The sequence below is a fragment of the Frieseomelitta varia genome, unplaced genomic scaffold (assembly GCF_011392965.1).
Source record: "Frieseomelitta varia isolate USP_RPSP 00005682 unplaced genomic scaffold, Fvar_1.2 scaffold_514, whole genome shotgun sequence".
Taxonomy (NCBI): domain Eukaryota; kingdom Metazoa; phylum Arthropoda; class Insecta; order Hymenoptera; family Apidae; genus Frieseomelitta; species Frieseomelitta varia.
This window is the reverse complement of record NW_025110273.1, coordinates 485,500-509,154: the sequence shown is the minus strand read 5'-3', so window position 1 is coordinate 509,154 and position 23,655 is coordinate 485,500. Positions and strand designations below refer to the sequence as shown.

The 23,655-nt window shown below is 41.1% G+C and overlaps 1 protein-coding gene and 1 non-coding gene across 2 annotated transcripts in view; one reads left to right on the top strand and one right to left on the bottom strand.

Annotated features, from left to right (window-relative positions):
* The window catches only part of LOC122533272, a 238,505-nt gene that overhangs the window by 193,301 nt on the left and 21,549 nt on the right, over nt 1-23,655 (bottom strand). The gene's annotated exons all lie outside the window — the stretch shown is intronic.
* Nucleotides 9,405-9,555, top strand: LOC122533283. The gene has a single exon (XR_006307667.1). It is a non-coding gene; the product is annotated as a U12 minor spliceosomal RNA (small nuclear RNA).

Below are 23,655 nucleotides of genomic sequence, written 5' to 3'. Positions count from 1 at the left end.
CTTTCGAACGCTCATTACTTGGTAATCTCCTTGTAATTTTTCACTCAGTCTCACACCTCGTTACATTTGAAAAAGTTTTTATAATTTTATCACTTTTGTACTAATGGGTATTTCCTTAGCCGTGAGAAAATGAATAAATAAAATATTAAGAGACAATTAAAAGAAACACAAGTTTTCTCAAACAACCTCGTTCGTATTCATTGCGACGGACGAAAAATACCATTGATGAAGGATCGAAACGTTTCGACTCATTGTCGGACGTGTGTGCGGGCGTGTCACACGCGCCAGAAAGTCTCGATATACAGAGCCACACATCCTAGCAACTTCCTTGTTCACTGTATAGACCGTCGTGCCGGCATGCATGTGAATGAGCTTCGATTGTTTCGAGGGGATGAGTAACGTCGTCCATTTCGTATGCAAAACGGCGCATCGCGCGTTAAACGATGCCAACCGCCGTCGCAAGATCCTCGAAAAGCAATAACTCGCCGCAGGAAGACGCGAGCACTTTTAACATTTCTTAAAACATTGTGGACGGGAGACGCGAATTCGCGTCTTTCAGTTCTCAACTGTTGCGGACGGGAGACGAGAATTCTTCTGTGTTTCGCCTTTTTTGCGTTGTAGGGGACACGACCCAGGGCAACGTCATGTATAATTTATATTATATAATATTTATATATTATAATGTTATATAATTTATATTATATAATATTTATATATTATAATGTTATATAATTTTTCAAGAAGCAGGGAAATTGTTTCCTAACACATCACATTAAGAAGTGTTACTAGAGGTATTTTCAGTGTATTTAATAAAATACCTCTAAAATGAAAAATAATTTTAATTATTAATAAAATAATACACCTGTCAAATGCCTTACATTCTCTTGAAGCCTTTCAATCGTACATTAAATAATTCAAAAAGTACGAGAAAACACAGGCTATGTGTTTGTCAGAGCACACCGTCCTCAATGTGTTAGTATAAATATAAAATAAATAATAGTTGAATTCTAAAATACATAACAAATAGACTCTTAGATATTACTATAAAAAACATATAGTAATATTTAAGAACATTTTGTCAATGTGAATTGAAGAAGTGTATATATGCATTGTACAAAGTTTCCCTGTTGCTCCAAAAATGTGCGGGCCCTAGGAACGGGTTGTGCGCGCCGAGTGCGGTACGCAATGTGTTAACAACCATTGTACAAAACCTAAAGTACAAAACCTAAAGTACAAAACCTAAAGTACAAAATATTTTGTTCGCACAAATCGAGCGTGAAGAGCTAGCGATAGCGAGATCGAAGGGATCGTTTGATCCTCAAAACGAGATAATTTCCTTGATGACGTTAGATAACTGTTTGCGCAGGATAGCGTTCCTAAGCTTCGGCGCAGGCTAATTAGCACGGAGGTTCTAATTTGTAGACCGGCACGCGGCCAGTATAAATCATTCCGACTAGAGAGGTCCACTAATTGATAATTGGTAAAGAAAGGCGGAGTTCCGCGGAGAAACGGGGCGAGGATGCTTTATAGCTGGTCCAAATGCCTCTTGATTAATGCCAGCTAATTTCATAGTCGAAATATACTGCGCTTTTCGCCATCGGGCAGAAAAAGTTTCCGCGATTTAAGACTCTTCGACGCGGCTGGTTCAATCCATCGAGAGCAAGAAGTTCAACGATAAGCGAGATTGAAAATTCTTTGTAAAGTTCTTAGCGGGACTGAGAAAAACAGAAATGAGAGTCATCGTCTCTTTCGGGAATACGTGATAAACTCGTAGCAAGCAAATAGTAAATTATTTTTTTCAAATTGAGAGAATTAAATTATATCAAACAACGATGTAACAGTGACATTGTTAAATTATTTTGAAAAAAATCACAATTATTCTATTTACGTAAAAACACATAGTATTACAATAGTCGTTTGTGATATGTTACAAACAAAATTGTTTCAACTGACATTTAAGAGACTTCTAAATGGTCTATACTTGAGGGACACAGAAGAAATGAGTAAAAGCTTTTCTACGCCCACGTCACACAAGCTTAACAAAGAAACAAAAAAAAATAAAAGACAAAAGCGTAAAAACAGAAGAATAAAAACCATGAAAGAGAACATAAAAACAACAGGATACGTAAGGAATAAACAATTCTTGGTCTTGCTAGAAATCTACTCGATTTTGCATGTTAAAATTATTCGTTCGGTAAACGAAGGGCTCTCGGAGAAATTTTGGAAAATCTCCACTGCCGGTTATGTTTCACCGTTTGTTCAAGGTGAAACTCGTTTCAAAGAAACCTTTTTCTATTTACGGGGCACCATCCGTGGCCCTCGACGTTATCTATCTTCGTTTTTCTTCCCACCTCCGGCTCTGCATTTTCCTCGAACTTTTGTTTCGAGGCGAGGCTGCCCGATAACGACCATACCTGGCTCCAAGCCTGAGAAACGAGTCGAAGCGAAGAACCCGTCTCTCGCTAAATAACGTTATACTCGCGGCATTTTTAACGCTATCGTTATCCACAGGCTCGTTCGTCCTCGTCAATTTATTCACTCTTTTGTTTTTTCTTTTTTTTTATTATTATTATCTCCGCTATCAAATCGAAAGATCGACGCATTGTTTCTAAAGAATAGAGGACGAAAGAGAGAACCTGAATTCATACAAAGAAGTGAAAATAGATGCTAGAAACGCACGACGCGAGTAGATCGAATTGTGAATATTCCATTCTGTTTAAAAGCGTTCGTCGGCGTAATCCACGCGTAATCCACGAAATAAAAAGGTGGTGTCGCAGCGTGATTCAACAGCGAATAAAATCCGCTGGCAAACGAGCAGCCGCTCGAAGCTTACGCAAACGGTAATAGCGAGCGGCAAAAGTGATTCACTCGTCGTCCCTGGTCGACTTTCAAATCCCTAAGACGAGCGCTAAGAGGTTACGCCAGCATTATCCTCCGCCGGCGGTGATCTTTCCCAAGTTCATTAACGCGTCCCACGTGGGTTAAAACGAGTCAGCCGAAGGACGTATACGTAGGCAGCCAGACGAATAGACGGCCAACCGTCTCGCGAGAGCCAAAACTTTTGACGTGACATTTTACAATGGACACAATAAATTAAGGAAAGATAAATTTCTGAAAAATCGTAGCGGTTGTGGCCAAGATTGCACGTTCAACCTCTTCCGCTGGAATGACGTGCCACGCACGTCGAGAACTTTTTTGTTCCAAAATTGCAATATTACCTCAGTTTTCAATATATTTAAGTGTAACTCAGGCAACTCAAATAATAAATTTATTATTACTTCTCAATAATTTCTATCCAGCGATGTCATATCGACGAGTTTAAAAAGAAAACGACGAATTACTGTATACGGTTCGGTCACTCGTTTATGGTCCGCAATCGGTTGCCAGCGCAAGTGATTAATTCCTTACCGAGCCGTATACAATAATTTGTCGCTTTCTTTTTCTTTCGAACTCGTCGGTGATATCACTGGAATAGAAATGGTTAAGAAGTAACAAACTTATTTGTTTCGCTTGGGTTACATTTAAATATACTTAAAACTGAGAAAATATGGCAATTCGGGACGAAAAAATCTCGACGTGAGTGGTTAGCCTCTTGCGTTGGCAACTGATTGTAGACCATAACGAGTGACCGAACCGTACACAATAATTTGTCGCTTTCTTTTTCTTTTGAACTCGTCGGAACTTTAACAACAGGAAAGGAGGAATAATTATCACATGCCTACGAACCGGTCATACCAAGCTGACACATGAACACAAAATCAAAAAAAACCTACACCACCCACCTGCACTCGTTGCAATAACTATCCATTAACAATAACCCACATACTGCGCGAATGCCACACCACAGAAATCCAAAGACAGAAATACGGAATCAAAGCAAACATAAACCTGACTTCTCAAAATAAAGAGTATTAAAATATCTCAAAAAACATAAACTACTACACACATATCTAATGGCACCGTCGCTAATGATCTCGCTGTCGATACAACATTAAAGAAAAATAGAAGAAAAAGAAGATATCACTGGAATAGAAATGATTAAGAAGTAACAAACTTATTTGTTTCGCCTGGGCTACATTTAAATATACTTAAAACTGAGAAAATGTTGCAATTTTGGGACAAAGTGTTCTCGACGTGCGTGTGGCGCGTCATTCCAGCGCAAAAGGTTAACCACTTGCGCTGGCAACTGATTGCGGACCATAACGAGTGACCGAACTGTACACAATAATTTGTCGCTTTCTTTTTCTTTCGAACTCGTCGGTATGATATCACTGGAATAGAAATAATTGAGAAGTAACAATTATTTGTTTCGCCTGGGCTACATTTAAATATACTTAAAACTGAGAAAATGTTGCAATTTTGGGACAAAGTGTTCTCGACGTGCGTGTGGCGCGTCATTCCAGCGCAAAAGGTTAACCACTTGCGCTGGCAACTGATTGCGGACCATAACGAGTGACCGAACTGTACACAATAATTTGTCGCTTTCTTTTTCTTTCGAACTCGTCGGTATGATATCACTGGAATAGAAATGATTAAGAAGTAACAAACTTATTTGTTTCGCCTGGGCTACATTTAAATATACTTAAAACTGAGAAAATGTTGCAATTTTGGGATAAAAAGTTCTCGACGTGCGTGGCACGTCATTCGCGCAAGAGGTTGAATTCAATTCTTGTGTTTGGAGAAAAGAAGGGACAAGATAGACGACGCTCGATAGAGAGGCTCGTTCGTTATTTCTTTCAACGATTTCTCTCACCCTTTTTCCCTTCCCTCTTCCCTCTTTCAGTGGATTCAAGATGGACAAACTGTCGATAAGACCGAATGGAAAGATCATAATTATCGCAGCGAGTTCTGTCTTATCTGCTGTCTTATCCCTTTCTCCCCTTCCCACGATTCCTCGAGAAACTCTGACGGCCATTATTCCAGCGGAATGCAAATCCGATACAAACTGCCGCGCAATTTCTCCGCCCCTTAATTCCAACCGGGCTGTGCACGAAGATCGACTGCAGCGGAATGAGACAGTGCCTGCGGTGAGACGAGAAGTAGTTCGTCAAGTAAGTAGCTCGTTGTCAAGATCTTCGAAATGAAGATTAAGATCTGCGCTCGCGGGAGGTACGAGAGACGAGAGACGAGAGCCCGAACCAAGTCGCGAGCCGAGCTTTTGGTTAATCGTTCGCGGCCGTGGAATTCCACGAATTCGTTTCGCCGACTGAGATTACGTTCTGGTTGCGTCGGTGTTTCGCGATGTTGCTCGTGTAATTGCGCGGAATGTTTTTGAAACTTGTCTCGTTGCGGGAAAAATTGATCCTTGATAACAATCCGACGACGCGGATATCGAATCGCGAAATAATTAAGCGCGGAAAGAGGCGACACGATTAAACAGATTTCCATTTAACGCACGCCAGCCGCAAAGTTCGAATTCGCAAAACCGGAGATTATACTCCCGCGTTTGGCCGATGGTTAATGGGAGATTATGCAAGGCAGTTTGGTTAATGGAAAACGCTCTACGTTCTACCGTGCGACGAAGGCTCAATGTTCGCGAATAAACGAGACAAATATTTTAAGTGCACCGTTGCTAACGCTCCAACTGAACTACTATCAACTAGGCCAAAAAAAAAAAAAGGGGGGCAAAAACTCCTCTCAACTATGAGATTATCTCCCAATAAATTGCAACTGCACTATTTGAAAGAATAAAACAATTCAAAAAGAAGAGAGAGAGAGAGAGAAAGTTTCAAGGCAGCACGTTTGTTTTCAGAAACAAACAAAAAAATGTACTTTCTTATCTGGCGTTTTTGTTTAGCAACGAGCCATTCAGCAAATTCTTAAACCCCCTGTCTCAAATAGAATATCAATAGCGAGCGACGGCGACGTGTCGCGAAAGCGCGTTCGATCGTATTAGTTTCCGTTTGTAAATCTCCCGATCAATGGACGCTCGGTCGAAACTCCGGTGTCAGACAATGGCTGGCGCGCGTGCACGTGCCAGGACGATCGATGATATTCTATAAAGAGAAACTCCTTTGTAAAACGGAGGACTCGCCGCTTTTCTCCCTCAAAGGTTCGCCTTCTTCGTTGTTATATACGGGACGAAAGGCTTTCAGAAACCGATGGAAAATCCATCGGCGTGGTGAATGGGCGAGTGGAAGATGAAGGGTAGGTGGGTAGGCATCGAGGGACAAGGCTCTCGTGCATTCCACGTAGATGCGTCCGAGATGGGTGCGAGGCAATCGATACGAGGCAACCCTCCACGCTTCTGGACCGCTCCGAATCAATCCCCTTGAGAGTTACACTTCGTTTCGTTTTCAACCTCCCTCCTCCTCCTCCTGATCCCCCCCCTCCCCCTCTGCATGCGTGTACGTATAACGGGCAGATACCACTATTAACCACCCTTCCTCCACCTCCTCCTCCCCCTTTTTTTCCATGCGTGAAAGGGTGGCCACTGCCGTTCCATTGTTGCGACGCATTTTACGCCGACCCCGTAACGCCGTAACGATAATGCGATCGCGGCTGGAAAATTCGCCGTATTACCTACGCGTCACGTGCTTTTAAGTGCTTTAATTGATTCCCCGCTGCTTTGAAAGCAATCCCTTTTCTTTTTTCCTTTCTCCTCTCTCTCCCGAGCGCTTTCTGATCAATTTTTTTTTTTTTTTTTTTTTTTTGCAACCGACACGCAAGTGTTCCAAGAAGTTCGTAACTTTTATTATGTTTGTTAATATATGTCGGGATTTATTAATTTTGGAGCAGTGGAATATTAGTTCTTTAAAGGTTTTACTTTATAATATCGTCTGAATTGAATTTCTGATTTTAGAGACACGTGCTTACTCTTCGCTAGCTTTGTTCTTTTTTCGTTCTATGTACCGTACAATGTATATAAAGCAAGTCATTGATTGTCGTCATCAGACACACATGCATACATATACTTTGACACGTATAGGTTGGTTTATGCTATAACGATAAATTATATATACCATTAAATTTAATAACTTTGCATATTGTATTATTTTTACTTTGGGGAATGACGTCTAAAGGCGGGAAAATATTGTTGAAGGATCAGTAGGAAAGCACACCCCTTTGCACACCCCTAAAAATAATTATACCGTTATTGCGTCGTAATACGAAAATGGTCGAACTTTCCGATCGAACCTATTGAACGAAGGTAACGTTCTGGTGATACTTTTTTTTTTATTTTTTCAAAACAAAACGTCGTTGGTAACGAGAAAGTTGGCAAACGAGAGGGAACGTTAGCGACAGAGGTGGTAACAAAAGAGAGAGGGGACGGTTTTAATATTGCCGCGGCGACAAATTGCACCCTCGTTGTGCCAGGGGTGGGATCGCGCCTCTCGAACTTTGTCGGAGGACGCGACGCAGAAACCATCCCTGAAACCTGCGTTTCCGCACTCGTCGCTGCTGCTCTACGTTAGCTTTATTAAGTAAGCATAAGTTTGCACGCGAGGTAACGACGGCGGAGACAATCTATCCCGCTTGTCTTCTCGTCATCCGGACTTATTCATCTGTTCTGCCGACTTGAAACGGAGAGACAAACGAAGACAACTCCGCTTCGTAACTTTTCGCTCACAGACGTATTTACGTTTTGTCGTACCATCCATTAAATAGTAAAATAGAAGAGCTTTCACTTGAAATCACGGAAGAAGAAAAAAGAAAGAAACCTCGCTCGTATGAGAAAATGGTAATTGCTACGCAAAAAGCGTAGAAATATACGGGCACCGCGTCGCCACGTTATTAATCACTCTAATCGGCAATAAGACCCCATCGCCAGCTCCTCCCCCTCCCCCCTCCCTCTCGTTCAGCTTTTAAAGCTGGTGCTGCAGCGAGTTCACGGGCGTCTTTTCATCCTAGACAGAGAAGCGTCCCACCCATTTCAATGGGACGTATGCACGCGCAGCGTCGCAGAGAGGAGGGCACGCGTTATCAGCGTGATGCAGCGCCGCGCGACGCGACGACGAATTGCAAGGACGAATGGGATCGATGGCGATGTTGACAATCGCTCGAAACGACGGAGGAACCGAAAGACGAAAAGGTCGAGAGAGCGTGCAAGAAAACGAGGAATGAACAGCGGTGCAGACACAGCTCGTGGTTGAGTGGTTTACACACACACACACACACATATGTACATACGTGATATGTCAGAGAAGAGAATGGGCGTACGTGTACGGAACAATGTCACAGGTTGCGCACAATGTGGGCACCGGTGGAGTCGCACGAGGGATTATTCGGGAACGCGTGGGGTGTATACGATCCCCCCAAAGGGAGCGGAGCACAGATAATTAGGGTTCGACGGGGATGGGGCAGCAGAGGGAGACGAGGCGCGCTTCACGCGCAGAGACATTCGCGTTTCCTAGCGAATTGTGTGCGTTGACCCCGCTCGCCGCTGTCATCAGACTGCCAGAGACACATCGAGGCTAATTGCAACCTGCGCGAGGCATTACCTAATCTTCCTTCGCGACGAAGACCGATGAACCGAAGGTAAGGAGAGAGCAGGTTCATTGTCAGACAAACCGGTTAATGGACAAATATTACAGTCTTTCGGTTTAGCGGAGATAAAACGCACGGATATTGCGTTGTTGTTCATTTTTAATTTCATCTACGAGACAATTTTTAATAGTTCTTGTTCCTCATAATGAAATCATTAAAAATGATTTTAATCGACGATTAAAATTGAGTATTTTGAAAAAGTGGCTTCAACTGACTTTGTTCGTACAATTAAACATCGTGGTTTAACCTTGATTAAGATCGAAAGTTTACGCGTAATTAAAAGAGTAGCCAAGTGAAAATTCGAACGATTGTTTAATTTATTGCCAACTTGATATAGTTTAGCGCATCGACGAAAATCGGAGGCAAAATCACGGAAAAGGTCACAGTGTAGAGTACAGAGAGCCCGTGAAAAAATACCTGGCCATCCGTGCAATTTTAATAAGCACCGCGTATAATGAACCTAATATAATTATGGGACGTTCATTACGGCGTAATGAAACCATTAGAGTTCGCTTAGCAGCTTCGTCATCTTTCGCATCTAGAGGCTCTGCCTCCAAAGGTATCTTTCCATGGGAAAAGAAAATTATGTTTTCCTATTTTCATTCTTGCGACTCAAGGCAAAAATATTTGCAATTTTCATAAAAAGGAGAAACGTGTGTTTTATCAATTCCATCTATTACGTTTAATTATGCGAGAACCCACCGTTCCAAAATGTTCAAACATCAGCTGTTACGTTTCGTTTTACGCAACGTATTATTTTCTGTTTAACGATTACGGTAAACGTGGTTTAAATTTCCCGCGTCGTGAATGTTAGTACTGCCTGCTGCCCGACAGATGTATTTCGAGCATTCCGCATTTCTCGCGAGCGAAGAGCAAACGACGTAACTTCAAGAGCCAGTGAGACGCGTCGTAAGATCGTGCCTTAAACTAATGAGTAAGGAAAATATAGAGCTTTGGTAACGCTTAGCTATGCTATTTACAAAGCGACCATATTTTTGACAGGGTAAAGGTCGTCCCACGGCAGCGCGAACTACTTTTTCGCGCGGCTAGGTGAAGCGATCTAACCCCAAAAGTCTAACGTTTCAAACTCAACCGAGAAAAAGTTTTTTATAAATCTCTATATTGTACTAGTTCAAAACAATATAACTTACAAAATTATAAAAAAAGGGAAGGGAAAATGAATAATATTTTAGCGCAAAGATAAAATTTTTTCATACGGGGAAAATTTTACGTGCATATATATTTCCTGATAGTACTACACAATTACAAAAGAGCCAGGTTTGGGCCTCGTGCTTTTATCTCAACGACGCATTTCACACGCTTTCTTCTACCCCACGTTTGCAAACAACGACAATGGTTGCTACACTGCACGTTCGTGTAGCAAAAGCTTTATAACGCGTGCGTGTGCGTTTGACAGGAAAATATCCATGAACAATCCAGACAGGCCACGAGCACCTTTTCTCAGTCTTTGCTCTTTAACGTAATGTGGCCACGCGTTTCTTGCATTCCGACTTTCTTTGCTACTTATGACTTACGGCCAGAAGGCAGAAAACACAGAAACAATGATTTACTGAACCTGAATCACAAATATGATTATCGAAACTTGAAGGACCGATGGAACAAGAACGAAAGCTCGTTCGTACGTATCTTCGAGTTTCGTTGAATTTTCATTGCACGCTCGTTCCACTCTCGGCATTTCCACACACTCGGCGCCCATTGTTTTAATAATCTTTTCATATGCGACTCGGTACTCAGTCTCGCGAGAGACAAGAGGCCCGCGACAATGACTATTGAGTATCACCCATACTTTCTTCGCTGAAGATTCAACCACCGATGGGTGCTTTACCACCCATTGTTACCTTACTGTCTACTGAAAAAGCTAGAACTAATTACAGACGAACAAAGCCAGCCCAGATGAATCGTCGAACGTATAATCCCGCGCGTAACACCATCGAAACGAGACCGTGTACCTGGCTTTATCTACACGTTTAATATATCCAGCGCAACGTTGTACGTCTGACACGTTGTTTCATCGACCACCTCTAAAGGGCACCTCTTCAACGCCATTATCCTTTTACTAGCCGTTACGCGAACGTTAAAGAAAGATAAGCAGACAAGCAGCCTGTTTATCTGACAATGAGATTTACAGGACGGTCGATCGATAACACTTCCGTGTGCTGTTATATCGTAATGCAGAGACGCAGAGTTCGCAATCGCGTGCCATCATCGTCCCTAATTCGGGGGTGAGTTTCCTCAACTACGAAAAGCGTGCACAGGGTGGGTCACTACGTACTGCCATCTACATTTACGTCATTATTATTACGCGTAGCGAAAAATGTTTCAGATGAAGTTGAATCGGTGCACATTTCGACGATACTAGTTTTCTTGTAGGTGGACGCGTAGGTCATTAACGTTTTTTTTTTAATGGAATCATACATTTTTTATTGCATCAGTTGATGCACCTTCATATTCTTTACGAAAATAGTATTAACCTATTTATGTTAGAAGATCATTAGTTTGGGAGATATTTTAATTTTAATTTTGCAAAATTACATCGTATGAAAAACACGGAAGAAGAAGGATAGTATATATATATTCTTATATTTATACTGTCTTTGTCTTTCACGCATAGATTTCACAAAATTAAAAATTAATATATTTCCTAAACTAATGTTTTTTTAATCTACTAGCGATAGTAGAATATATTTCCTAGACTAGTGTCTTTTTATTCGTTCAATAGTACGAAAATCGTTTCCTCACGTAACTTAAATTGATCGAAGAGACGAGACGGATGGAAAAACTATTTTTTTTTTTTAAATATGACTGACACTGGCAAGCCCCGAAATGAATATCATTTCGATATACTTGTCGATATATTGAGAACTACTATCACTAATTATTAAGGAGAATAATATTAATTACTATTTAATTATCAATTACTGAATAATAATAAATACTATTAATAATGAAGAAGATACTCAGGTGGTCTAGTTTTCGCGAAACACTCTGTATATTGATAGTTAGAAAGCATTATCTTTGAACGGACAAATTCGATTTTTTTTTTTTTTTTCTTAAAATAAAAATCCAACAGAGACTAGAACAATCCCACAAAAGAAGAAAGGAAGGCTGCCGTGAACAAAGTAATTTTGCGGACGCATTTGTTAGCCAGGGATAGCGAAAATGCAAGTGCAGCAGTTAAGAGTTGCAATCTTTCTGCTCGTTGGGTCTGCCACTCCGCCAGAATCCGCGCGACCTCGTGGTGCAGCCTCTTTCGTATACATTATGCATGTATATTCGCGTTGGGCTTGATAGAGGGTGCAAAGAGCCAAGCTCTCGGAGGGTACGTGAGTTCGAGATCATTGATTGGGCGGGATCTCGGACTCCTCTTGTTACGTATGCACGATGAAACGGGGAGAAGCTGAGGCTGAAACGAGGCACAGCCTCGAAGAGGAAGCTGACTGGACGTTTCGCGAAGGCGCGAGAAAATGAGGGGTGATTTGGACATGATTCCGGTACGTAACTGAGAGACAAATAATTCATCGAAGCAAGATTCCATTGTCGACGGACAATGGCGAGGCTACGAGGCGTGAAATAGCGTTCGATAACTACGATTATCTCGCGTTAATGTGTTGAGAGATAGTAACTGTGGGCTTCGTGCATTGTGCGCATTACGTTTTTTAACGAATGCTAATTGGACGAATTCAAACCAGAATGCTACAAGGTATACTTTCGTACGATGACCGATGCATTAGGCTGTCTCTTTAGTTTTATTAATATTAATGAATAAAATATGATCTTTCTCTCATCCGGAAGCCTCGGCATTTACAAAATTTCTAGAATTTATTAGCGAAATATTGTTGGAGATGCATTTTTACTACGTGCATCTTCAACGATGCTCAATATGCACTTTTCTTGTATATTCGCAGAAGGAATTTTTTAATGGAATTTTAACGAATTAGATAATGATCAGACAGGGATGTTACTATCTATTCCTTTCATAAGTCAGACGAAACACCTGCGGCCAAGGCACCTCGAACAACATATTACAAAGCTTCCGCAGAGAGACGATGATAAAGTTGGAAATAAAAATATATTATGCGTACATTGTTCGTCGATAAAACGAAAGAAACTTTCGTCGAACGCACATCGAAAAATAATTTCTCAAGGAAGGCTCGCGTAGCAATCGGATGCACTAAAATGTTATCGAACGTGCGCGAGAGTTACTCTCGTTAGTCGAGAGACACGCCGCTCGACTAAAATCTCTTAAGAGCCAGAACGCGATTATCATTATGTTTTTCACCAGGGGAGACGCCACTTCGGTGGTAATCTTACAATTACCGCCACGTCATGGATCGCCCACGAAACGGAGCAATTAGGCTCGCCAATCCGGGGAGGTACGGAGAGAACAGCAGTTGCTGTGCTCGTGCAGGCATGCGAACGAAAGAATCGTACCACGCGTGTGTCCGTGACGATTGGATAAGTGCATTCCTGTACGGTGTCCCTGCGGATAACCACTGCCAGGCACTTTCACATTATCGCGCGAACGATCCGTGTCCTTTTGCAGCGCATTTGCACAATTACACCAGGCATGCGCCGAGCATTCGACACGTTTGGCGCAAATGTCATTGTTTCTCGCTTTTCGTTCATTACGAATATACCAAAACGGACTGATTCAGTTGGAATCAAAAGCAAACGCTTTTAAATTTTGCCTTTCGTTTCATTTGAGGAAATGACTTGACAACAGTTTTCAGCATGCTTGTGTGTTAACCTGGAGGCACTTTTAAAATTTGCTTTCGAGATACTGTTGGCGCTTAACTTATTTCGGTCCCCTCGCGTGAGGCGCCTATGGGGCGCCTCACTTCACGTTGCTCGAATCAAACTGAAGGCGTCGACAGTTCTCACTTGGATCAGACGCGAGTGAATTCTAATTCAACAGTTACATCTTCTATTAGTCCTGTATTATTGAAACGTAATTATTTCACAGTTATTTCATGCATTATTATCTACATCATTTTATGTAAATTTTATTGACAATAATTGTAGCAAACTTTATGTTGGATCAGACGCAAGTGAATTCTAATTCCACAGTTACATCTTCTGTTAGTTCTATATTATTGAAACGTAATTATTTCACAGTTATTTCATGCATTATTATCTACATCATTTTATGTAAATTTTCTTGACAATAATTGTAGCAAACTTCATGTTGGATCAGATTGCAAGTGAATTCTAATTCAACAGTTACAGCTTCTATTAGTCCTGTATTATTGAAACGTAATTATTTCACAGTTATTTCATGCATTATTATCTACATCATTTTATGTAAATTTTATTGACAATAATTGTAGCAAACTTCATGTTGGATCAGACGTAAGTGAATTCTAATTCAACAGTTACATCTTCTATTAGTCATATATTATTTAAACGTTTGATTGATTATAGCTATTTAGCTATTACAGCTATTTCGTTTAATGAAATGGATTTTAAAATAAGAAGCTATGCTAATAAATTAATCACAAAAGAACGCAAATGCGTAGTGTATAGGAAACATAAGAAAACAAAAGAAGGAAGAATGCAAGAAACGTAACGTAGGATTATATTTCGAATTGTACCACACTTTACTTAATCATCAGACATATTACGAAATAGAGCTTAAAGTTATTGTTAAATTTTTAATTTAATGTGCACCATAAATAAATAATACTGATTCAATGTAACGTAATTCAGCGTTTTGATCGTTTACAATATACTTTCCGAGAAATGCACGCTGATGAAAAATTCCGTCTTAACGATAGGTTGCGATTGAACTACCACCGTATCCTACCTATCTAAAGTCAACCATATATAGCGAAAAGGTTAAAATGTTTCGCTATACGTTTCACACGTATACTTGCTCCAAACGATTGTACGTACACTTGCGAGTAAATAGTAAATCAAAAAACCTCCATCTGATTTTCCGTCGCAATTCCACAGGTGCAACAAATGGCCACATTTGTGAAACCCGGCATTAACCATGAGAAATGGTCCAAGAACACTCTCGTATTTCAACTTCGTTCCTATCGCGGTGTAATCGTAGTATACGATTGGAGGAGAGGAGAGCGAGCAACGGTGAGCAGTGAAATAACAACCCCTGTTAGCGTCAACCAGTTAGCTTTTCATCCGTATCCAGGCAGAGAGACACAGGGAGACTGTGTCCCCATGACGCGCGAGCAGCGCGTTTCGCAACGCTCCCCATAGAACTCTCGGCGTACACGAGTGACACAGGGTGTTCTGTTTTATATATATATATACGTGTCGAACGATAAACGAGTGGATTCTCGATGCATGGTCGAATTAGCTGCGTTACAACGAACTGCAGTTTGTCTGTCGGATATTTGTGCGTGCTTTATCGAGCATCCTCTTTGGACAGAGCCGCGACAATAACGACACCGATGAACGTTAAATGGCCTTGCAACGTCCCGTTGGTTGAAACGCTATTTTCTACCGATCGGGTCAACGTTTAGCTGACACGTTTGGGATATTTCCCGCCCTGTCGATATTGCAACAGAATTTCATACGGACGTGAGGAATATTTCACTGTCGTGCGCGGAATTTGTAGAACTTTCGAAAACTTTCTCGTCGCGAAAGCGAAGGTGTTGTTTTCCGACGAGATTCACGCGACGCCATTTCTGCAACGTAACGTGTTTTAATTGTTTTAATTGAAATCTTTAATTATCGAACGGCGAGTTTTTTTTTTTTTTTTTTTATTTCGTAACATTGTCTAGTTACAATAGCCATCTTCGATCACAGATGACCAAATTCATCCATAATATCGTTTGACACCCTAATATCTTTATTAGATAGTAATCTGGCTAATTTATCGCAGGCATTTTTCAACTCGGAACACCCAATGACTATGAAGGTTATTATCAAGAACATTTCCTTTGCCCACTTCGTACGCCTTGGCAGTTGTGACTGAGCGCTAAATTGAGAAGCTTTGACAACATTCTCCGTTCATTTGTGAGAATACGAAGCACCGTCTGAAACTACAATGCAAGCGCAGCGAAACAAGGTGAAATAAATTTCGAATTACTCTGTAAATATTTCTAAATTACTAAAAGAGACACGAAAAACTGAGATTAGCGAAAGCCTCGAGACAAGCGTAATACGTAGCAGTCATACGATGAAATATTGCTTTGTGACGCAGACTCCTGACACGCAAGACACCGTGATAAGGAGGGAAGTTTGGTGCTTCAACGACGGGCCGTCAAAGCTCCCCTTTGTCGCGGAAATGTGAACCGCATTCCCTCGGTGTTCACCTCCTCTCCATTTAGATTATTAACATCCACCAAAGTACGAAGAGTTGGTGAAAAGGACAAGAGTTGCCGACAAAACAGCCGTAATTCGCGTAATGAAATGAGCCCGCGAAAACGGTGGCGATTCATCGGCCGGTATCATTTTGAACAATTCGCCAACTGCGAATCGATACCGAAGGCACGATACACGCGTAAAGAGAAAAACTGTACTAATTTAATATTGCAAACATTTGATTTTTTTTACTTCTTTTTATGAGTCGAATGAAAAATTCAGTTTTTCAGTTTTCTCATTCATGGAATAATTTTCGAATACTAAACTGTCGAGTTCTGTAAATACCAACGAAGTTAAAAATTATTTTCAAAGAAACATCAAAAAAAAAAAAAAGAAAAAGAAAATTTATCATTTTGTTGTGATTTAACTCTGTCTTACAGCAAGTGTATTTACTGTGTTTTCGTCGAGTGCAACAAATAATTAAAAGCACACCCAGTGCACATTCTCAAAAGTGAAATAAAAGTAAAGCATAAGGAGTTAAGGATCTGAACTGGAAGCTCGGTTGCCCGAACGATGGGGACCGGTCGACAGATAGGTGGAACAACGGTGCAACAACGGTGCAACTGCGGACAGAGAGTGCCGGAAACGTGCTCGCCATGCATGACACGCATCACAGATAAGGGACACGCATCAGCGGCCGCGTTCGTGCGTGAGTTTACAAACCGTTGAAAGCGCCGCTCTGCAGTGCGTTCGTGTTCTTTCTCTGACGAGAATGAGAAGGAAAAAGAAACGGATTTACACACGATCCGTGTAATCGATATCCTGCCATTTCCGCGCGCGAAAATTACGTGTCATTCGCCTTTCAACGAAATCGTACATTATTCCATCTTTCACTCGCCGCTTCTCTCTTTCGCTATCTCTTGTATCATCTTCTACTGGATGATATCACCGGGAGAGGACACCCTGTATATTTCGGGAAAAATTTATCGCAGACTCACAGTGTACCACCGTACAGAGTGGATACGTGCACGTGGTAGCCTGATGGTATGCAACATTTTCCACGGCTGGATGAAAACAACGATGGTATCTCTTTGACGTACGTTCCTCCTTGCCGCCAGCTCGTCAAATGAAATTCCATTCCGGCGAGCTAGAGCCTATCCTATGGGCTAGAGACACATTCGTGAAAAAGACACATTCGCGAGAGCTAAGCCTACCAGGTCACTGTGAAAGCTGCCCTCCCACCTCCCTTATCCTCTCCCCATTCGCGAGAAATTTATTCATCCGCTTTGCCCTCTTCGCGTTCTTACCCGAAAAGTTGGCAGACGTTGCTCCACGACGTAGAGTTATCGCTTTGAGTCCTTTTTCTCTACCCCTCTCTCGTTCCTCGACCGAGTTGTTTAGGCAAATTTCTTTGTGCAAGGCACGTCAAGGGAAACGAGGATCTTTTCCTCTTTTCTCCTCCCTTGGAGAGAAGGGTCTTCTCATTTTTTAAATAGATATCTCTTTTACTGTGGAAGCCGCGTTGCTCTTCTGTCCCGATTACGTTTGTCCCTCGAAGGGAAGGTACATATTTGACGAGTCGTTATTTCGAATTTTGCGACTGCTCGCTCGCGATAAATTATAAATTAATATTATTTATCATACTATTTAGTATTATCGTATAGCATTGTATAATTTGTATAATAAACAGTATTCCAATCACAGTATTATGCATAATTTATATAATAAATTATCATTAATTAATATTATTTATTATTTAGTACATAAACAATAATACTAAACAATATTTCGAGAGCAAAATTTTAATTGCTTGTCAAAATAATCTTAAAATTAATCTCAGAATTAAATTTTCAACGCGTCTTAAATTCCGCACACTCTTCTCGATAATTATAGTTTTTACACTATTGTAAAAAATTGGTTAGGCATGTTTCAGAGGGAAAACTATTAATCGTAATAATTCTAAATAGGCGGAAGAGCTCCGTGTCAATTATGTACAAAGATCAATCGTCATTGTATTGTTCCACGAGTTCTCACTGCCGTCACAACTGCACCGTTCTCCAAGGATTCGTCCGTTTCGCGGGACGATCTGCCGATTTTCTCTCGCTGTCCCAGAACCCTGTTTCCCCCTGTCGGGGGAATATCAAGCTGCCGTTTAAATTTCGATAGACACTCGCAAGCGACGAGAGCGAGAAGTCCCGAAAGTGGCACTCCTCTCTGCGCGGAGATCCTCGCATCCGTTCGGAGAAGCATTTAATTGCGAATTGCCGTCTAGGCCCTTAATGGACCGTCCACACCGTGAACAATGGCCGCGGAGAGAAAGAGAGGAGTGAGCGCGAATAAGGGACACGCCACGAGGACAGTTGACGGAAAAGAGAGAGAGAGAGAGAGAGAAAGAGAAAGAGCACACAAAGCTCACTGGTGTGTATTGTAAGGACGAGACCGAGGAAGGGGATCGAGAGTGGCCTCTACGTGAATCGACGATTTACCCGCACCGAGTAAGAAACAATTGAACGGCGAGTGCGGCGAGTAACGAGCGAGAAATTGGACGGCACAATACGCTTCATTAATTGTCCTGAAGTTTCAGCCGACTCGGCTCGGTCAATTTTCCACGAAAAACACAACGTGCCGCTTCGCAATGCGTGGGAGTGAAATTTCATTTCCTGCATGCCCTGTACTTGCAATGTACTTGCGATATCTCGAGCGTTTTTACTCGAGTTCATCAACTAAGTGAGGCCGCCATACGAACTATTGCACCCAGCGTCGATTTCCTTGCGATTCTTCGATTTGCAGAAACTATCGTTGGATTATTTATTCGCTGCATCAATAAGAGGATCGATCGGCAGACAGAAGCTGAGAATTACACGTATTTTCCGAAGCGAGGCGTAATTTCATACCTGCGGCTAATTAATTTGCTAGATGCGACCAATCTAGTAGAACACGCGTGCAATACGTTCGCGAAATTTTGCTCCGCACGGCCGATGCCTGCCGATTTGACGATCGATTAAATGCCAACGAGCAAGCCGTTAATAAATATCCAGTCGGCCAACGACAATTCGATTAAATGTTTAACGCTGTCGCGAGCCATCTGCCGCATTACCGCAATTATCGCATAAATTTGCGAATACTTCATCCCATTCACTCGCGTAAGAGGATTTGCCTCCGCGATACCCGTAATTTTCCACTTCCTGCCAATTATACGCTTAATACTCGTTCACAACGAAGTGTTAAGAACGATCGTCGCGTTGCCAGATGAGAGATAGCGATCGAATTGACTCGCGGAATTTCTGTTCAATCGAAAAAGAAAATAATTTTCGATTTTATATAAGAAAATAATTTCAATTTCATATAAAAATTCTTCAATTATGAGATACTTGTTCACATTGTTTTTTCTAAAATAAAGAGCTTCGACATGTGGCAATGGAACTGTGGCATGATCGGCTGGATCCGACGAATGTTATTTTCGAAAACAGACAACATCGTGGTGTTCCGTCCAGGCAGAGTAATTAAACATTTCGGCTCGAAGAGTTTCAACGTTTCTGTGATTCAAGCGATTGTTTTTTTTTTAGTGTTTTTACATTCAGGAATTCATTCAGATAAGTAATAGTTTGTACTCTAATAGTCCTTGGAGAGTATTTTGGCCCATTCCGAAAAACAATGAATTCGACGTAACATGTGTTACGGATGGCGACGAATATTTTATTTTGTTAATTAGGATATATGTATGTGTATTTATATACTAAATTAGTTCAAATTTTTTATAAATACGGTGAAAGTTCCTAAATTAGTAATTCACATAATTTTTTATAAAACAGATCAAATAGAACACAATATTTGCCAAAATTGTTAAAAATAATTGTTTTCGCCATTTTGCAACTAATTTTGTAACTGTATTGCATTTTATACGTCTTTTCTCTAAAGGTATTTGCACACCTTCAGAAAATTTTATTTTCCCGTGGGCCAAGCAATTTTTTCCAAAAAAATTTGGTCACTTTGTCGTTGTATAAAGATCAATTAAGAGATTTATCCTTGTGCAAATTTTTTTTTTTTCTTTTGCCACCCGATTTTTCGTTACGAAACTAAATACATCAGGCGCCCAGTTTTACTCTACTATTCCCTAATAGAACGAATAAAGAGACGATAACGATAACGAGATGAATTATTTCAGAATGATAAACCGAATTCGACCCGAGCAGACGATTATCTGTAACCGAAATATATCCGAGTTTCCGATTCCGGTTAGCCTTCTGGAACCAAATTCGCCAGCCATGAATTTTAGATGGGAAAAGTTTTTGCGGAAGGGCAGGTACTGCTTCATAAACGTGAAACTACCCAAACTTGCGATCAGTTACGCACGATGCTCGAGCTTTTTAAAAGAGAAAGAAAAAAAAAAGAAAGAAAAACACGGAAAACTGTCAAGAAAATTTGCATAACCGCGTTCTAATATTCAACGAGCAACAAACTAAAATAATCCCCTTTCAGACAGAGTGATTATTTCAGTTCGAGAGAATGGTTAAACGCCGAAAGCTTAAACACGTTCATCAAGGAGGAACGTGAAATAATTATGTATGAGAAAAACTTACCTCCTTCTGTATTTAAATTACAGAATAAACTTTTCACCGTGTAATCTGAATCTGAATATTTTTAATTACACTGCGCAAAGAATCGAACTACTCTACTTTAATCACCCGAAATCTCGTTTCGAGAGTAGCCGCGGCAAGGAATTAATTACTTAATTACGGGGGATTTCGCGCCAAGGCCCAAAGAAGACACACAGCAGAGTACAGTCTCAGCAAAAAGTGTCTTTACATCGGCGATTTATCAGCTCGGCTGAAATTTCTGGGAGACAGGCGCGTGAGAAGAGGCGCGATCGCGTGCTCGTTATTTATCATGACGCATAAACGTGAGACGAAGTGACGACGGCGCGTAATCGACGAACGAGGCTTAATAAATGCTAACATGGATCGCGACGACGCGACGACGGAGTATCGCGGCTGCCTCGAGAAAGAGGCGCACGAGCCAGAGAGGAAAGGGATGGCTTTATCAACGACGTAATTATGCCGTAACTCCCAGCGGTGAGGGAGCCCCGGAATTGGATAGACTTGCCAAGATATTCGAAGTTTCATTAGTTCCTAATCAAGCTTTCTCGCCGTCGTGCCGCCTACGCCGAGCTTTCCCCCGTCGAGCCCGTGGCTTTAAATCGAAACCGTGAATTTTGCATTCCGGCGATACCTGACGGATGTACAGCGTGCTTAATAAGACGCCATTTCTCCGAAGAAAAGGTATTCTTCTTGTGAAAAACTTCGCACGGATCGAAATTACGGTAATACTACTCGATTAATAGTGTATTCAATCTTCGTCAATCTGGCGATCATTGTTTTCTATCTTCTATTCGACGACTTTTAACCTGCTACGCACGTTGCAGAACTTTTTGTCCCAAAATTGCAATATTTTCTCAGTTAAAATACTATCACCATCAAGTATATTTTAAGTATAAACCCAGCCAAACCAAATAATAAATTTATTACCTTCTTAATCATTTCTATCCAGTGATGTCATACCGACGAGTTCGAAAAGAAAGCGACGAATTATTGTACACGGTTTGGTCACTCGTTATGGTCCGCAATCAGTTGCCAGCGCAATTGGTTGATGTTACTTGTCTCGTGGAAAACGAGTAGTAGTAATCTCTAGTTTGCAAAGATTGAACACAAAGCGTGATAGTATTTTCGGTGTGCCTTCGATCTATACAAAATTTTTCACGAGAAGAATATTCTTTTTCGAAGAAATGGCTTTCCACTTATCCTCGTTAAACACACTGTGTTTTCAATTTTCGTCGTATCTCGCTGCCTCCCTTTCCTCTTTCTCTCTCTCTCTCTCTCTCTCTCTCTCTCTCTCTCTCTCTCATCAATTTCGCGTCGATTGAGTAACAATCCAAGCAACAAATAAAACATCTAGGAGAGCAAGTCGCCAATCACGCGCGGAATTGCAAAAAGCAATTATTCGCCGAGATACTTAATCTTCGTAAATTACCGTGGCTTCCTCTCCGCGCGACCCTTTTTTCCCCTCAACGCGAACAAGAAAGAACCAATCTCTGAAAAGAATGGCCGATCTCTGAAGAACGATCCTCCTGGAAAAACGTTGCCGAGACAAAGGCGCGAGAGTCTGCGAGGGTCTCGAAAATTAAATTCGGCGATCACGGAGGTGAAATTAATTCGGAAGTTTCCCGAACAACCATGATATATATGTATATATATATATATATCTCGAAAATCAATTTGCGCGTTAATCGAAAACGTCCGACTCTCCACCGTGAGCAATTTCAATCGAAAAGAATATCTACACGTTCCGTGGAATTACGTTTTTACAAAGTTGTTGAATTTCGATCGAGGGCATAACGCGTACACACACGATCCGCGCAGTTATTTCAAACTGTCGCGAACGAAAAGCTTTCCCGCGTTGCAGTCGTTTCCACGGACACATGAAAAATTACGCGAGGAAAATTTCGCGGTCGAGTGTTAACGAAACCTAAATGTTCAGTCACGTGGAATGCGAGTTGCATTTCGCCGCGGTCCGCGTTCGGCTGGTTTTCAAACGCTTGTTTGACTTTCCGCGACAACTTCCACCGATCTTTCCCACGGTTCCAGCTTTTCCACTGCAATTAGGAAACGTTCGCAAATTCCTCCAAATTTCACGGGGAAAAATGTATTTAGCTTCGAAGAGCGAAAAATCGAACGGCAAGAAGAGAAAATTCGCACAAGGCTATTTCTATTCGTTGCAAATTTAAGTGGGTAATTAGAAGATCGGGTATTACGTCGCTGATTGATTAATCGCCGTTTATTGCGGCATTGTTCGTGCTCCATCGGATGATTTTATCCGTTCTTGCTAATTACTCTTCCTTCCTCCCCCTTCGCGGCTGACTTTAGCGACAAGAAGATAAAAAGCGTGCGATTTGCACACAATAGACTATTGTCGAATTATTCTCGGTAGCTCGGAAAAAGCCGATCGGAGAATATGTACGCAGCGTAATGTTTTAATAAGAGGGTATATGTATATATCCTGTTAGAGTTACAGACGTCTTTATTTCCACACAGACGAGTGGTGGAACAACTTGGTCGTTAATTGCTTGCACGGCAATTATCGAAGATTCGCGGCGATAGCGCCACCGGGGGTCTTACAGGCGATTAGGTCAACGCACCACTAAACGATCCAGACGGTTCACAGACCCTGAGGTGAATCTAGATTACGATTACTCTGCTGTCGGCTACCATCGCTAAATCCTCCGTAATCCGTGGACGCGGATTGAAGATACTTGCATGTGAATCCTTGGCTCGTGACTTATTAACACGTTAATCGCCGAGTGGATTCTTTGACGAGTCCTTGGGCAAAGCTATTGCTTTTACCCTGTGTTCTTCGGTGTTAGCTCGGTCAAATTAGAAGTTGTAACACATTTTTTGCATCCCTTAAAGTAGACTAGAAATTTCCCATTTCAAAATAATTCAAAGGTTGACTATATTATTGTTATTTTGTTATTTTATATTGTCGGATTTAATTTAGACTAGAAATTTAGAGAAGTTGCAACGAGGCTTCTACATATCCCAACATATAAGAAATAACTATAATTTTGTGTGTTTTTATGTAAATAATGTAATTATGACCATTTCAAAATAATTCAAAGGTTGACTATATTATTGTTATTTTGATGTCGGATTTAATTTAGACTAGAAATTTAGAGAAGTTGCAACGAGGCTTCTACATATCCCAACATATAAGAAATAACTATAATTTTGTGTGTTTTTATGTAAATAATGTAATTATGACCATTTCAAAATAATTCAAAGGTTGACTATATTATTGTTATTTTGATGTCGGATTTAATTTAGACTA